This window comes from Drosophila mojavensis, unplaced genomic scaffold (assembly GCF_018153725.1).
Source record: "Drosophila mojavensis isolate 15081-1352.22 unplaced genomic scaffold, ASM1815372v1 contig_136, whole genome shotgun sequence".
NCBI lineage: Eukaryota > Metazoa > Arthropoda > Insecta > Diptera > Drosophilidae > Drosophila > Drosophila mojavensis.
The window spans coordinates 15,858,400-15,874,799 of record NW_025318667.1 but is presented as its reverse complement, the minus strand read 5'-3'; the positions used below and the strand labels follow the sequence as shown (position 1 = coordinate 15,874,799).

Sequence of the window (16,400 nt, the reverse complement as noted above, 5' to 3'; positions counted from 1 at the left end):
CGACAAACGTGAGCGAAAGCATTTACATAACCTCCTTCAGTCTGATTTGATTATATTCATTCAATTTCGTAAGCCAGCGACCATCGACCATCTTACAACAACAACAACAATAACAACAACAACAATGGCAAAGACAGCAACAAAGCGCAACAGCAGCAAAGCCAAAGCGTAAAGAGCAAAAGGACCAAAGCAAGCATCGCACCTTTTGCTTTGAGAGAAACACGCAAAGAATAAAAAAAAATAAAAATAAAGGCCTGAATATTTTAACAGACAACTGTATAGATGTGCGTCTGTGTGTGTGTGTGTGGGTGTGACTGTTACCCTTTATGGCTTGCCTGGGCAGTCCATTAGGCCGTCTCCTTACACAACTTAAGCAGCATTTGGCCAACTCACAACTATCTGTCTCTATCTGGCAGCCTGGCACCTATTCCTCACCACAACCCCCCCCTCCTTCCCCTCTCAGCTACTGTCCACGCCCACCGCCACACTGCCCATATTTGGGCCATGTTATTTTGTGTCGTCGTACCTCGCTCTTTATTGGACTAAGTAAGTCGTTAAGTTGTCAGACTCGTTTTTCAGTGCGGTCTCCCCCAGCGCCTGTCCCCTCGTCCGTCTGTCGCTGTATTAGTCTGCCAGAGTCTCTCTTCTGTTATGTTTGTCTCTGACTCTGTGTGTGCGTGTGTGTGTGTTTTATTAAGTTTTGTGTGTGTGGCTTTATCAATATAGCAGCCGCTTTGCTTTTGACTGACATCGCCTGATGTCTGTAATTTTATTTATTTTATTTTTTTATTTCTTGTTCATATATATATATTTTTTTTAGCACAAAACACATTTCACACAACAAAAAAATAGTTTGTAAAAAAAAAAATGCAAATGACTTGAATGAATTAAATAGTTGAGAGTCTGCAATTGCTTGAATAATATACCTCGTCGAGCCGGACGGCAACAGAGCACACACACACACACGAACACACGCACACACGCACGCAGCACACACACTGTTGTGATAGAAGTGGCCAACGGGTAGAACAACAGCAACAAAAAGAGATTGTTTTTCTTTTTTTTTTTACGTTTTTTTTTCTTTTTCTTCTTTGGATTTAAAAAACACGCTGCATGCTGGGCGCTCGCTCGCTCGCTATTGGACTCCGGCGTATCGGCAGCCCTCGTGTTCCGTACGTGGCACGGTCTCAAAATCAACTGAAAAGCTTCGGTGCGCAATCAACAGTAGGTCGAATGTCCTTGTTGATACCACGGACGACGACGAGGACGACAAACGACGAGCAACTTCAACACTAACACAGGCACAGATGCCAGCATACACACACACTCACACGCACACACACACACACATGCACTGGCACACTCTGAAGTTGAAGAGACGCGCATCGTTCGTTCGAGGCGGACATGCTCCTGGAGCGAGCTTTTTAAGCGATAGCCGACAAATAAAAGCCTAGCCTTGCTCGCGGCCAGCTGCCAGCAGCCAGCAGCCGTCGATGTGCTGTGTGGCTAAGGCCACATCGGCTGATATCGCCGGAATAGTTTAAATAAATAAATGCACCATTTATTTGACTGTCACGACTCGGCAGCCCCAGCGCATAAGTATGCTCTGGCAATTTAACCATCCGCCTAGTCACACTGCATACAAATGAGACCCAGCTGGCCCACAATACACCCGCACACACACACACACACACACACACACACACACACACACACACACACACACACACACACACACACACACACTCGCACACAGAGAGAGAGAGCAGAAAAAACCAATTTGTTGGCGAAATGTTACCAAAATATCTTCACAGTTTAGCTACGGTATCGTTTTAATAGTAGCTCGGATATTACCTAAATTATTACTATTGAAATTCAATTTAATTGAACTATACAGAATATTCATTCCATTTCAGTAGTTATTATTGTAAACAGATCTATCATTTAATGCTGGCTGAATGGTGGCTATCGTGTTTTTACACTACTCGAGCGGAATTCCTTTTTATATTTGTTTTAGTATTTTTATTATTTGTAAAGCTTCTAAATTATTGAATTTTTTGTATATTTATGAGAAATATATATTTTTTATATATAAGAAATTGTAAAAGTTTTATATTATTTTCAGTATTTTATTATATTTGTTATTATTTTTTCCTACGTGTTTATTTATAGCATATTTCATTTGTTAAATGTTTTTTTTTTTTTTTCTTGTTATAGTACTTTGAATAGGTTAACATAAATACTATTTTGTATTTTAATATATTTGTTTTTTTTTTTTTTTTTTTTTTTTTTTTTTTTTTTTTAATTTGATTTAAGTATATGTGTTTAATTATGTATATATTTGAATAATAATATTTTTTTATTTGAATATTTTTACTGTTTTTCAGGTCTATACTTTTATATTATTTTTTTCGTGGTTCTATTTATTAAAAATAAATGCTAGCTAAATTATTATTATTTTTTTCACCTAGCTGCAAATTTGTATACCCTATCTATCATATATAAACTTGTACACTGGAACAGTCTAAACACTGTACAGCCAGCTAGGATTGTACCAAAGACAAAGTCTGACAGAATAGAACAGAAAGTCTTTTCAGATGCATCAAAGTTTTCATTCTTTAACTATAAATACTACAAAATAATATTAGAATCGTTGTCAATATGGATTTCATTAAAGTTGAGATTGCTGCACTACTCGATAAATTTATACTTAATTAAGTTACATCAAATTTTTAACGTAGACTAATTTTATAGAAATTATACATTAGTAGAAATAATTTTTAGTTTAATTATACTATGATTGGATATGTATTATATTCATTAGTATAAAATAAAGCAGCTCTGGGCAAAGAGAATTCAGTTTTAAATCCCTGCTGTAAAATTTAAATATTTTTAAAAGAGTTTTTCATGCTTCAAAATTCATTATTATTATAATTCTATTTCTAAATCAGCTTAAGCCACATAAATAATGAAATGAAAATAAACCAGCCGACCTGCCAGTCCACATTATCATATAATTTTCAGCTCAACTTATTTCACTCGCATTTGATTAAGAGCTATATGAAGAGAAAGTGTGCGAGGCTGCTGTTGGGCAATCCCTTTTAATTATGCTATAAAATTTGTTATTTTCATTAACAAAATTTTATTAATTTCGCTCATCTTGCCCAAAAAAAAAAGACAAAAAAAAAAAACATTAAATTGGAAAAAATCCGAAACGAAACAAACAGCAGCCCATGCGGCGTATGCGTTATATTATAGCATTAATAAATCCACGGAAATCCATCCAAGTCCGTGGGTGTTTGTGTGTGTGTGCGAGCGGGCTTTCTTTTGTCTCAGCTGTAAGCGAGGCAGAGGCTTCAAAATACTGCACACAGACTTAGAGCCCAAGCAATTGACATTACGAGCGCTAACTCCCACGCGCTCAACCCGACCAATCCTCCGCCCGCTCACGCTCTCAAGCCGCCCTTATGACAGCTTTGCACACGCTCTCTCTCTCTCTCTCTCTCTCTCTCTCTCTCTCTCAGTCTCTTTGAACATACTCAACACAAGCTTTTGTTGAACTGAAAGCTTTAAGCTTTTGTCCGTTAGCGGCATCAAATCGTTATCAACTTTTGGCGCCTGCCCGCAGTCAAAAGGCGAGCAAAAGTTAAACCCAAATCTCGTCGCGCTAATCGCATTTTCCAATCGGCCATATCTACTCTCGGTCAGCTTGACCTTCTTCTAGCCCGACAAGTGCCGTTAACTATCACGGAAAGGCAGCTAGACAAATAGTTCAGAGTGGCGCTCTGAGAGCTTTTTCTATAGAGATTTCTTTGCGCTGGTAAAAAGAGCAGCTTCTAGGGAAATTTAATTATATATCTGTATGTTGAGTATATAAATTAATCAAAATTTTGTTATATATGTATGTAAATAAAATGGTTTTGGGTGCAACAGAAATCGAAAACTTAGCCAAATATCTATAAGAAGAAAGCTCAACAATTTCCATCAACTGTGGAAATTGTTTTAGGTATTAATATTTCCTTATTAAAGTTGAAGAAAAATATTTTATTCATTTTTAAAAAATATTTGTATATTTTATTTTATTAAAGTTGAAATTGAATAAAAATAATTTATTAGTATATTTTTTATGTGTTAATATTTTCTTATTAAAGTTAATGTAAAAAAAAAAAAAAATTTTATTTATATTATTGAAGTTGAAATTGTATAAAAATAGTTTATAAGCAGAGTTTTAAATATTTGCTTATGAAAGTTAAATAAAAACATTTTATTAATTTTTAACAAATATTTTTTTTCTATTTTATTGAAGTTGAATAAAAATATTGAATTAGTTTTTAGAATTATTTTTCTTTGGTGAAAATTCATCGACTTTTTTCTGCTACCCATTAGGTAATTTAATGTACGCTGGAATTTATTAAATTTATGTTCTATAAGGCTCAAGAAAGATAAATGTAGATATGATACACAGCTTAGGAAAAGTGAGAGCATGAGTAGAAGAAGCAGCTACCTGAGGTAAACACCAAGGGAATCTTTGATAGATCTAAAGTCAAGAGTCGGTGCTGCAGGTCTTTAAAATGCTGACGTCAAAGTCTTCCCCCAGTTTGCATGAGCTGTAGTAACTAGATCCCACCAGAGCTGCTCAGTTGAGAGTCTATATGAAAGATACAGGCTCTTTAGTATTACGAAAACCCAAAATAAAACTGATATAAATACCTCATAGGTATGAAAAGGTATTGTAATGGGAGCCACGCTAACAGCTTAATTAAATCCGCAATCAATCAAATCTTTACAAATACAAATTGTAATTTTAGCCCACTTGAAAGATTCATTAATTCTGAAAAGAAAAGATGCAAATCCTTTTCTTGTTCCCGTTTTATTTTTATCCATACTGTAAACAAACACCTTCGCCAACACGATTCGTGTTTGGTATAAAAAAGGCCTTTGCTAAAAATAAAAGCGCCCTCCACACACAACAACAACAACAACAACAACACACACACACACACAAATACACATTTAATTACACTCATTATTGCATGGCCTAGGTGCATGGAGCAAGACACTTGGTGGCTGTCTGCATTGGTCTCTGGTCTAGTCTCTGGTGCTAGGTCCCTGGTTCCTGGTCTCTGCTCTCTGCTCTCTGGTCTCTGGTTTCTGCTTTCCATGGAAGTCTGCGGCCTGCAACGTCTCTGGCTCTGGCTCTGGCTCTGGCTCAGGCTCAGGCGCTGCTGATGGTCGGCAGGGCCATGTTTGCCTGGGCGCCATATCGTTTAGCTGCCTCAAAGCCATTGTTAATTAGTGCACCGACCTTGTCGTAATTAGTGCGCACATTGCACACTGCACAGCCCAGCCCCGGCCCGTCTTGCCCCGCCCCTTCCTGGCCACAGCGGCCAAGCTGGCAAAATTTCCGTTGAGCTTATAGCAAATGCCGCCGGCGGCGACTACATTCGGCCAGCAACATTTTTAGGCACTGTCTATGTGTGTGTGTGTGTGTGTGTGCGCGCATGTGTGTTGGTAATGTATCTCAGCTGAGCCGTGCTGAGCTCATAAGCTAGCAAATTCACATAATAAGTTTTACATTAGGCGTAGACAAGCCGCTTAGTCAAATGCAATGCAATTATTCGACTGGCTAATGGAAGCGCGTCCGAAATGCGACGCAGCCAATTGCAACGGCTCTGCCAGCCGGGCTAGAAGCCACCCACTCAATGCTAAAAACATTCCCAATACTGGATAGAGAATGACGGATAAAGTTCTCCTTGAGCCGTGTGCCTTTAGGCCTTGGCTTGCAGTAGTTGATCAAGCATCAATTTATTGAGGAGATCTTAAGTACATCTTAGCGAGATTATAACTTGACTGCCTTGATTTAGATCTTGGACTTGACTGTGATAAATCGTATGACTATACTCATGCGATTTATCTGCTTGTGTAATATGACAGTGTTGTTGCCTATATCATCCACTTTGATCATATCTAACGTATGCGCAAATATTCAAAAGTAATTAATAAATGTGTAATTAATCATACAATGAATATAAGTAATAGAGTACTAAAAGAATATGTAATATTACTAATAGCGCAGTAATACGTTCTCTATCTTTAAGGTCTCATCTATTCTGATCAACCATAATCTAGATCATTAAAAATTATTATTATTTTTATTATTATTATTATTATTTTTTTTTTTTTTTTTTTTTTTTTTCATTATGTCATTCCTGTTTAGGACGTCCAATGCATGCATCCTATTCACTGCTCATTTCACCTTGAAACCTATGGATTTTTCTGTTGAAAAGTCCATCTTGTTTTTAGAGACCATTTAGAGACCATTGGCCTTTACGGTTTTATTATAATTTTTGTTTTTTTCTTTCTATCTCCAAAAGAACAAAATCTATAATATTACACCAAATTCCCTTTAACCATTAAGTTTGTTATTAGCTTTTTATGAAATCAGCTTTAAGCTAATAATATGTATAGAAATACAATAAATGTAATTTCATTGAAAATTTATGTATGTAAAGTTAATTAATCACATAGTAAATAGATAAGCAAAACCCCAATGATTTCAGACTGATAATTGCATAGTAACAGTATCTGTGTCTTCGTCTGGGAGAAGGAATAATTATTAATGCTCTACTGCTTTAACTTTAGACTAGATTATTATAATATAATATGAAACATTATCAAGTTTGACAAGCTTTAAAGTCTCTAGATATGCCAGCTATCAATAGATACCAGAATTTCTATTCTATAATAAAATAATGTCTATTTTTATAACATAATATATAATAACAAAATATAATATAAATGTGCTAGCACTGTGACTAATAAAAAATATCATTAATAACCGAATAATAATCCTAAAGCTGAAAAATATTAATAATCGATAATATATTGTAAATAGACAATAGAGTAGATGTAGGTATATAGACTGAGCTCACTGGCGCTCAAGCCATCTGGTTAATTAAAATTAATTATTGTAGCTAATCAATTTTCTTACGGCTTAAGTTAGGACAGAATGCAATTAAAAGATAATTTACAAAAAAATAAATAAATAAATAAATAAAATTAAACAAAATAAAATAAAACATGAATTTCTTTACAAATTTAAAAAATAGAAATTCCAGCTTAATATCCAGGGTAATAACTCACTCAACCAACATCCATAACACTTCGGCAATTCCTTGTATGCCTCATTACACTGCTCCTCCATTCATATAGTCAAAAAAAAAAAAAAAATCTCAATTTTATTCAGTCTGCCAAGCGCTTATAACTTGCATTCAACACTTTGGTTTTAGCTGGCTCTTCAAGCATCAATAGACCTGCTCATAAAACACAATTCGCACTTCAGATTCCATTTGAGCTGAGCTCCTCAAGCCGTTGGCAAATAAATGAAAATTTAAATAGAAAAACTCAAGTCGCAGCTGGCAAAACCAGTGGGTGATCAGATTATGCGGAGAGCCCAACCGCAGGACGGCAAAGAAATGGAAAATGGAATTGCGGCACATGAGTAAGCCAGAAACTACTATCACATGCCCGCTCACATTGAGAAAGTGGGCATATTAGTGAAAGGTAAATAACATGAAATAAATATGGAATATTATAGTCGAGCAAAGATGTAAGAAAATCGCTGCATATTTGTACTCTATGAACGAGTATTGTGCAGTCATGTATACCTCACACTCTATGAATATGTTCATCACGGATTTGATGATCCTTCGTGTTGTTTGTGTGGCTACATTTCAGTATGAAAATCGATTTGGCTTAAATGAATTTATATGCGCTTTGCTTTCATACCATTCATTTGTCATCTCTCTCTCTCTCTCTGTCTCTCTCTCTCTCTCTCTGTCCCTTTCTCTGTCTTCCTCCCACGCACACAATTGCTGCAAAACTAATGCTGGCTAGCATTTTAACGCTGACCAGCTGTCCCTTTGTCTGCCATTGCAAATATTGTAAAATTATGATTATGGGCTACAACTGACTGCATGATACTCGCTCAGGATTGAACTGGATTGAATAAAAAATGCAATTAAATATATTTGAATGGGTACAGAACTCAAGAGTTAACGAAAAATATATTTAAATTCTAGATGCTCGACTGCCCTCAGAACTATGAAGAAGATGACTGTGATGTCAGCATTCTCAAGACCTTGTTTTGACCTTCAAATCTATCAAATATTCCCTTCAAGTTGTAACCATTACAGTTCTCATTCATTTCTTCTATTTCTTTCGTTTCTAATGAGAAAATGAGAGCGAGAGAGAGAGAGACAATGAGAGGGGGAGAGAGAGAGATAAAGAAAGAGGGAAAGAAAGAGGGAGAGATTGAGAGAGAGCGCGATAATGATGGCGTAGCAGTAGATGGTAGTAGTAATTGGACACAAAGCTTTAATGATAAACTCTTTAAAGCAATTTCATTAAAATTAATGTAAATATGTATATTACATATTCGCTGGAGTCATCTGGACCCATGTGTTTTTTTTTTTTTTCCTCTTAATCATAGAAAAATACAATTTTTTTAATATCGACGATAATAATCATTTTATAGATTTGTTGACATCACTTTTTGCATACAATATGATATCTCTCAACTGGCCGCCTTGAGTCTGCATGGCGTAATGTGTCCGTCTCTGTCATTAGATATAGGGCTACCAGAGGGGTCTATCGAATATGGAGAACCCTCTATATATTGTTATTTATTTAGATGTTGATATACTTAATGTCTACATTTTATATCCAATATTTAGTGCTGAGTCGCACAACTATTTCTATTTTTTTTTTTTTTATAGAATAGATCAACTGCAATGCATTTGCTTTACTTTTCTTGACTTCTCAGATGAGCTTTGTCTATATACTCGCTTTCGCTTCGCGCATGCAGAGCAGCTTTACAATTAAAGATTATACGGAGTATTTTAGACCATTGACGGCTACGCTCCGACCACGTTTTGTCCAAACGAAAGTTAATTCTACGTGCCGACATTAGTTAGGCGACTAATTATTTAATTTGTTGCGTGCTGCTGCGGAATGTTGGCAAATGGCCGGACAGCGATGGCGATGCAAATGAATGGGCGATGGGCGTGGCCGCATTAGGCGCAGCCAATATAATTATTAAGATATGCCGGCGAAATGAAAATAAATGAATGCACGCACTGCAAAGTGGTTTCACCCACACACACACACACACACACACACATATAGATAGACAAAGTCGAACAATCAAATGGAAATGGCGTGCAGTTGGTTTAAAGCAGGTGTTTGTGGCTGTGGCTGTAGCTGCCAGGGAGCGCACAGTGGTTGCGCTTGTATGGGGAGAGCGGCCAAAAATACTTCTAGTGGAGATAAAAATCTAAAACTTTTTTCGAAATTCAGTAAAAGTATAATAATTACAATAAGCAAAAAAAACCGCTGATATTCAACCCCCTCCCAAAGTTACAACCCCTACTCTAACTCAAGGCCATGGGCAAAAATAGCTCTAGTTAAAGTATGGATTGGAAAATAATGTTGTTTTATTTTAATAAATCAAAATTGTAAATTTTGAACAAAGTGGGCGTGGTTAACCAGCCTTTATAATATTATTTAAACAAAAATGGGTAAATAACATATTTTTAAATATAAATCAAATACGACTAAATATATAGCATTAATCTTCTAATAAATCAATTACATATTTTGTTAATTTTGATTTTTGTCTGCGCGATAACGCCCTCTGCTGTGGTATTGAGGGATTTAAAAGCAAATTTGAAATAGAGTTTTGTTGCACTTGCACTTCAGACTACAATTTAGTAGCTAAGTTTTGCTCTAATACTGTAGAAAATTCAGTTTTTCTCCATTTGCCACGCCCCTACTGGGCGTAGACACTTCATTCATAGAACAAGCTAAAGGTAACCTAGCTGCAAAATTTGGATGCTTTCGCTCAAAAAATGACAAAATTACAGGGTATTTTTTCATATGCCACGCCCCTAAAGAGGCGCATCCATTTTTTTAGCTCATCGATAGAAGAAGTCACTAGTAACTTAATTATCCAAATTTGAAGCCTCTAGTTAATATTCTTCAAGAGATATAATTTTTTTTTGGGTAAAACTTACCCTTGCTAACCAAAAGTCCCCTTAGTATATTTACTACTATACATCCATGGGCAAATTTGGGCAGCTAATTTTAACATATTTCTTAGAAATATTATAGGCAAACACGATGACATAAATTTCATTTGTGGAATTTTGTGGGATCACAACTAAAACTTTAACCAAACATGAAAAATACGTTTACAAAACACACAAAAGTGATTAGGTTGTTCAAAACAAATTCTCAAATAGAATTCATTTGTTAATATAATTTTTAAGCTATAAATTAATAATAAATACCTTCAACTCTAAATACCATTTTAAATAATTAAATTTGGACCACTCAATCAAAAGTTTTACCACTCTAAAGTTTGCTTTTGGAGTAATAAAAAATTCTCTTCGCTGCGAAAAATTGCAACATTGAACAAGTGTTGAAGCTTTCAATGCTATTTTTAGAAATCCCGTTAGATTCCCGCAAAAAAACGGTTTGCCATTAAATAGTTTGGACATTTACGAGACAATTTGTGTGGGTTTTGTCAAAATTGGTTGCGATGGATTTTTTGACTTTTGGCCTATGGGCGCAACCACTGTGGAGCGGCCGGTGGGCGTGGACGAGCGTAAAGTGGCCAGCGAACAGGCCGGCATCCCACACACACACACACACACACACACACACACACACATCCCACACCATCCACGCACTCTAATGTCAAGCTCAAGAGGCGCACTCGACGTGACGTATACGTAATATTTAGCATAGACACAAAACACAGTGAGAACGAGAGATAGAGAGAGAGAGAGAGATTGCACTCCACTCAGTTCATATTACACTCACAATTGTTTTCACTTGTCACGCCATCACAATTACAGTGAGCCCACAATATGACAGCTCGCACGCTCATTGACTTCTGCCCGGCGGCTGCAGAGCGCCTCGTCCTTTGTGTGTCGGCGCTTCCTGATTGATAGGATGCTGGGACAATGAATGCGGCTTTTATATGAATGAATTTGCACTCACAGTGCGCAAGGGGCTGAAGAGCAATTGTTGTAAGCGTTTTCGTGTTTTGATTAGAAATGCACAGAAAACAGAAATCCATGCAAATCTCACAATTAGACTCACGGCGTTAAGTCAAGCCAGAGCTTGGCTCTTGTTTTTAGTATTCATACTATCTCAACTAATGAATGGGCCATTATGCCAGCATTTACATCTAATTTGTAGGCTAGATTTAGCACTAGTTTCATGCTATTCTATAGTAATTGAAAATTAGTTGATTGCTCGACGGGATTCCCCGAAAAGTTGTAGCCTTTGGAGTCTTGCCATTTGCTGTTGCTATTTCTCCGTAGAAATGCAAACTATTTCGATTTCGAAAGTGGAAAATATGGCAATGTATACCATCGAATCTAGAATGGGTTTGCTACTCACATGCTCCATTGATTTGCACAAACTTAATAAGTACAGTAGAATACGGTTATAACAACATCGCTTCTAGCGTCCGTACGATTACAGTTACAATTGCGACGAGTAAACTAATAAAACGACGGTTCCTTGAGTGTCGTTGTAACCGGATTCTATATGTATGTATATACCTACTAAGGAGGTAGTAAATCGGTAAATGGATCTAGCCCGGAGTGAGATATATAAACATAAAAAATTTAAAAAAAAAAAAAATTAAATTAAAATTTAAAATTAAAACAAAAAAACGTAAGAAAATAATAAAACAAATTATTTATCTATTTTTTTTTCTTAAGTTTTTTGTTTTAATTTTAAATTTTAATTTAATTTTTTTTTTAATTTTGTATAAAATAATATAAAAATAAAAAATAAAAATAATATAATAAGAAAATAAAAATAAAAAAATGAAATGAGAAAAAATAAAAATATAAAAATATATATAAAATAAAAAAAGTAATAATAATAAAAATAATAAAAATAATAATAAAATAATAATAAACAAATAATAAATTAACAAAATTTTAAAAAAATAATTTAAAAGATTCTATTTTTTATTTATATTTTTTTTATTTATTTATATATTTATTTTTTTTTATTTATTTTTTTTGTTTTGACACATGTTCTGCTATCTTTAATATCCACATTATTTAGTTTTACATTTACATTACATTTAGTTTAAGAGCAAATGATGACCAAATTATCACATTTGATACATACACACCACTAATTTAACAAACATGAAACGCATATATAATTATATACAATATTTACAAAACTTAAACAAAAATCGTTGACTGTGCAGCTTTTGATCTATTTAAATCTCTCTTGTTAAAAAAAAAAAGTTGAAAATAATAAAATAAACAGTGCTGAGCCTTAGTAGATTTAAAATATTTACGGTCTGCCCAGATGCGACCATGCGGCCTTTAAGTCCAGGCTCTTACGGCCCGTAATGATCCGATGCCAGCAGATCCAGTCAATTGTGGAAGTAATCAGGCTACTTATTTAAAGTCGTGTCGTGGCTGGCAAGTGATGCCGGGGCAAAATCTATATAAGCACATATTTATGTGTATAGTACGTGTGTACACACACACACACACACACACACGCACATTAACACACACTCTCGCACACACCTGGGCATAATGTGCTATCAGCGAGAGGTAGTTAACAACATGTGAGCCAAGTGGCCCGAGCCTAAGGTGAGGGGGAATGGTAAGGGCCTTTTTGCTAAGCCAGAGGCCGTAGCTCTGCTAGGTGTCTAGTGGCAGCATTTGCTCGCCCATCGCCCATCGCCCATCGCCAGCCAGACCCCACCCCGCCAGACGCCATCAAAGAGTCGCCTCGTCACCGAGCCGTGCCCGTTGCCCTATCGCCCCAATTGCCGTCTCGCCGTCTCAACCAATCTCAAGCTCTTTGCGTCGTTGGCTGCGATAGCTCCGAGTAAACAGCATTCGAGTGTAGTGTAAACAATCATTGACCTCGTTCATATTTCTCGGAGCGCTCATTTGCCTTTGGCCCCAGCATCAGCGAACCGCCCCTATGCCACACCCACACACACACACACACACACACACACACTCACTCATGCAGTGCTGTGATGGCGACGATGACGGCAACTTGGAGCGGAGCACAATTAAAAATTGTTGTTTAGTTGCTTAGTTGGCCATGTCCACAAGTTGCTACTTGGCTAAACAACATTGACAGTCTGCAGTTGGAAATCAATTAGCCATGGTAGCTGGCCAAGTTGGCTAACTTGTAGGTCGTGTACGAGTGTGTATAAGTGTGTGCGTGTGTGTGTTACACCAATCAAAACCCAATGAGTTCTTTGCTTGCCCTTTTGCCAAATGATGATGAGCACAGGAACAGCGCAAAGCAGACAACCCAAAGGCCAACAGAAAATGAGCAGCGCCAACAACAAAAGCAGCAGCAGCAGCAGCAGCAGCGGCAGCAGCAGAAGGAGAAGAAGAAGGCGCACCAAATAAGAGCAAAATCACGATAGTCCCACACAAAGAAACGCAGAAGAAGAAGAAAAAACAATGAATGCCGACTATCTGCGACAAGTCAAAGATTAAATACTCTAAGAGATTAAAGGCCAAGAATCAAATTGAATTATTTGATCTTAGCATCTTAGTACAAGCTGAGAGCATTTAAGTTTCTCACTTTGAGGATAAATAGAAGCCAGAGTCCATATCGAAATGATATCGTGTAAATCTAATGGCAATAGTTAGCCCAAGAATCATACCCATATATAATATTAAATATTGAATAATATCTTTAGGTACTCTAGAGTGCTATATGTATGTATGTGTAAATACCCTTTGATCCACCTACCTATCTTTCTCTACTTCACATGTTCGATCAGATATCTTATAGAGTAAATGGAAAGAATTATACTAAGATCTATAGATACTATAGATAGATCTGGTTTAATGATATAAAGTAGAAAATAATAGTTTTGTGTACTCTAGATAGTTGTATATTAATATATCCATCTACCCATCTTCATCTCAGTCACATGTTTACTCAGATATCATATTAATATCTATAGGAACTATAGATAGTTAGGGATTATTAATATAAAATATATATTTATATATTGAGATACTCTAGATAAGTATATATCAATATATCTTTTAATCCTAATCTACCCATCTTACTCTACATCACATGATTGCTCAGATATCTGAGAGATATTTTATAGAGCAAATGGAAATAGTTAAATATGTAGATAGCTAGATAAATATGTACATAGATATATATTAATAAATCTTTTAAACCATCTTACCCATCACATGCTTGCTCCGAAAATCATGTGACCTTTTGGCCAAGTGTGTGCGTTTATAAGAAACGTTGAGCGGCTTGTTTGCAGCCGCCTCATATCCTGCTATCGAAGCAGGCAATCAAGGATAACGCGCATTATACTGCGTCCAACCATCTCCTGCCATTTCACACACACACACACATGCGCACAGACGGGGAGTAAGGGAGAGCCACATACATTACTATATGGTCATATGAGCTGGGTGTTTGCGTCGTTGCGACGCCAGCATAGCGCTGGTTTAGCATTTTTATGTGCCGCCCCTCGGCCCCCGGGTCGCACCCTGGCCTACAGAGACATTATGTAGTTGGCTTTATCGCAAACGATTTGCCAAACACAATATGACGACGACCAGTTCCAAATACAGCAGCAGCAGCGGCAGCAGCAATCCAAAGATGAAGGCACTGACAGCGCCACTGTCAGTGGGTGGATTCAATAGCAACCACAGAAGCTCGCACGCACACACTTAAGCACATCAACTGACAGTTGACAGGCGACAAAGCTGTCGATTTGCAATTGATAACAGCTTGCGTGATTGCATTTCTTTTCTTTCTCTCTCTCTCTCTCTCTCTCTCTCTCTCTCTCTCTCTCTCTCTCTCTGAATCGATTCATTTTGATTCGAAATACATATTGGAGCAGACCATTATAAAAGTACAACTCCTGATTTAGTTTTTACATATACAAATTCTAATTCCATATAAATATGAAAATTTACAAATTTTGATTGTTTATTCATTCAATAAAAACTAAAAAATTAAAAAAAAAAAATTAAAAAAAAAAAAATAAAAAAAAAAATTAACAAAAAATTGCCTTTGAGAATAAATAATAAAATTGTATATAGCTCAATTTAAAATCATTACAAATAATGTATATAATTATAAAATATTTAATTTATATAATTATATAAGTAATTTAAATATTCTCAATGTTTAAATGTTTATATTGCTATGCAATTATACAATTTTTGTATATTACACAATATTTATTTTATTATTTTTGTATATCATACAATTTTTTTTATTCCATCTTTTTTCTATTCCATTTTTTTTTTATTCAATTATTTAAATTCAATTACTTTGTATATAACACTTAAATGAAAATAAAATTTAGTCATCTCTAAAAATGAGCATTAGGTGCAGCTTATGCGCAAATAAATATATATAAAATTAAATAAATATAAAAAAAGAGAGATATATATATAAAAAGTTATTACATTTTTGTTATAATATTATCATGATATAGTTTTTGTTTAGTTTAGTTGACCTTTTTTTTTTTTTTTTTTTTTTTTTTAGAATTCCTATTCTAGATATTCTAACTATTTCTATATAGTATAGTTCTCTTAAGCATAGTTAGCTAAATAGTTCAGTTTCTTTCTGACTCAAGCCGTGTTTTGTGTGGTGCACCGTCCCATTTTTCTTCTTTTTTTTCGGGGCTCAACGGCAGCCGTCGCCATAGACACTTTTGTAGTCGGTGGCAGCTTTGTTTACTTGACGCCGGTGACTTTAGGGTCTACCGTTTTGTCGAGCAGAAAATGCGAAACAACAAGAAAAATAACAATAAATCGGCCAACAATCAACAAAGCAGCATGACTGGCAGATACCCTGTATGCGGCAACAGCAGACACATAGCAATACAAATCTTCTTTGTGTCTATTCAGCTGTATAGTATAGTTCGATTTGATGGTAAATATAAATGAAGAAATGGAAAAATGAATAAATTATAAAATAAAAAAAAAAAAAAAAATATATATATATATATATATATATATATATATATATATATATATATATATATATATATATATATATATATATATATATATATATATATATATATATATATATAAAATTTAATAATAAATTAAGCAGCATATTAATATTTAGTGTTGTTAATTATGTTATGTCTCAATTAAACTAATTATTAAGAAAGTTTTCAATTTTTCACATTTATTATTTTTTTTTTTTAAGTCTTCTTTTAAATTTTCAGCAGTTCTCCCTATTTAAAGATTTTAAAACACATCTCTATAAATTGTAACCGAAATTTAACGGAATTTTAGGCAATCCTCTTCTCGAAATTCCATCGC

At 35.2% G+C, this 16,400-nt stretch overlaps 1 protein-coding gene across 4 annotated transcripts in view; it reads right to left on the bottom strand.

Annotated features, from left to right (window-relative positions):
• Positions 1-16,400, bottom strand: part of LOC6583972 (frequenin-1) — a 49,244-nt gene that overhangs the window by 28,112 nt on the left and 4,732 nt on the right. The window contains exon 1 of one of the 4 annotated variants that reach the window (XM_002009596.4): positions 927-1,198. The exons of 2 other annotated variants lie outside the window; for them this stretch is intronic. The gene's annotated coding sequence lies outside the window, so the exon portion shown is untranslated. Of the gene's footprint in view, positions 1-926; positions 1,199-16,400 lie in introns of those variants that run through there. One more of the 4 variants, XM_044007034.1, reaches the window with a different exon arrangement.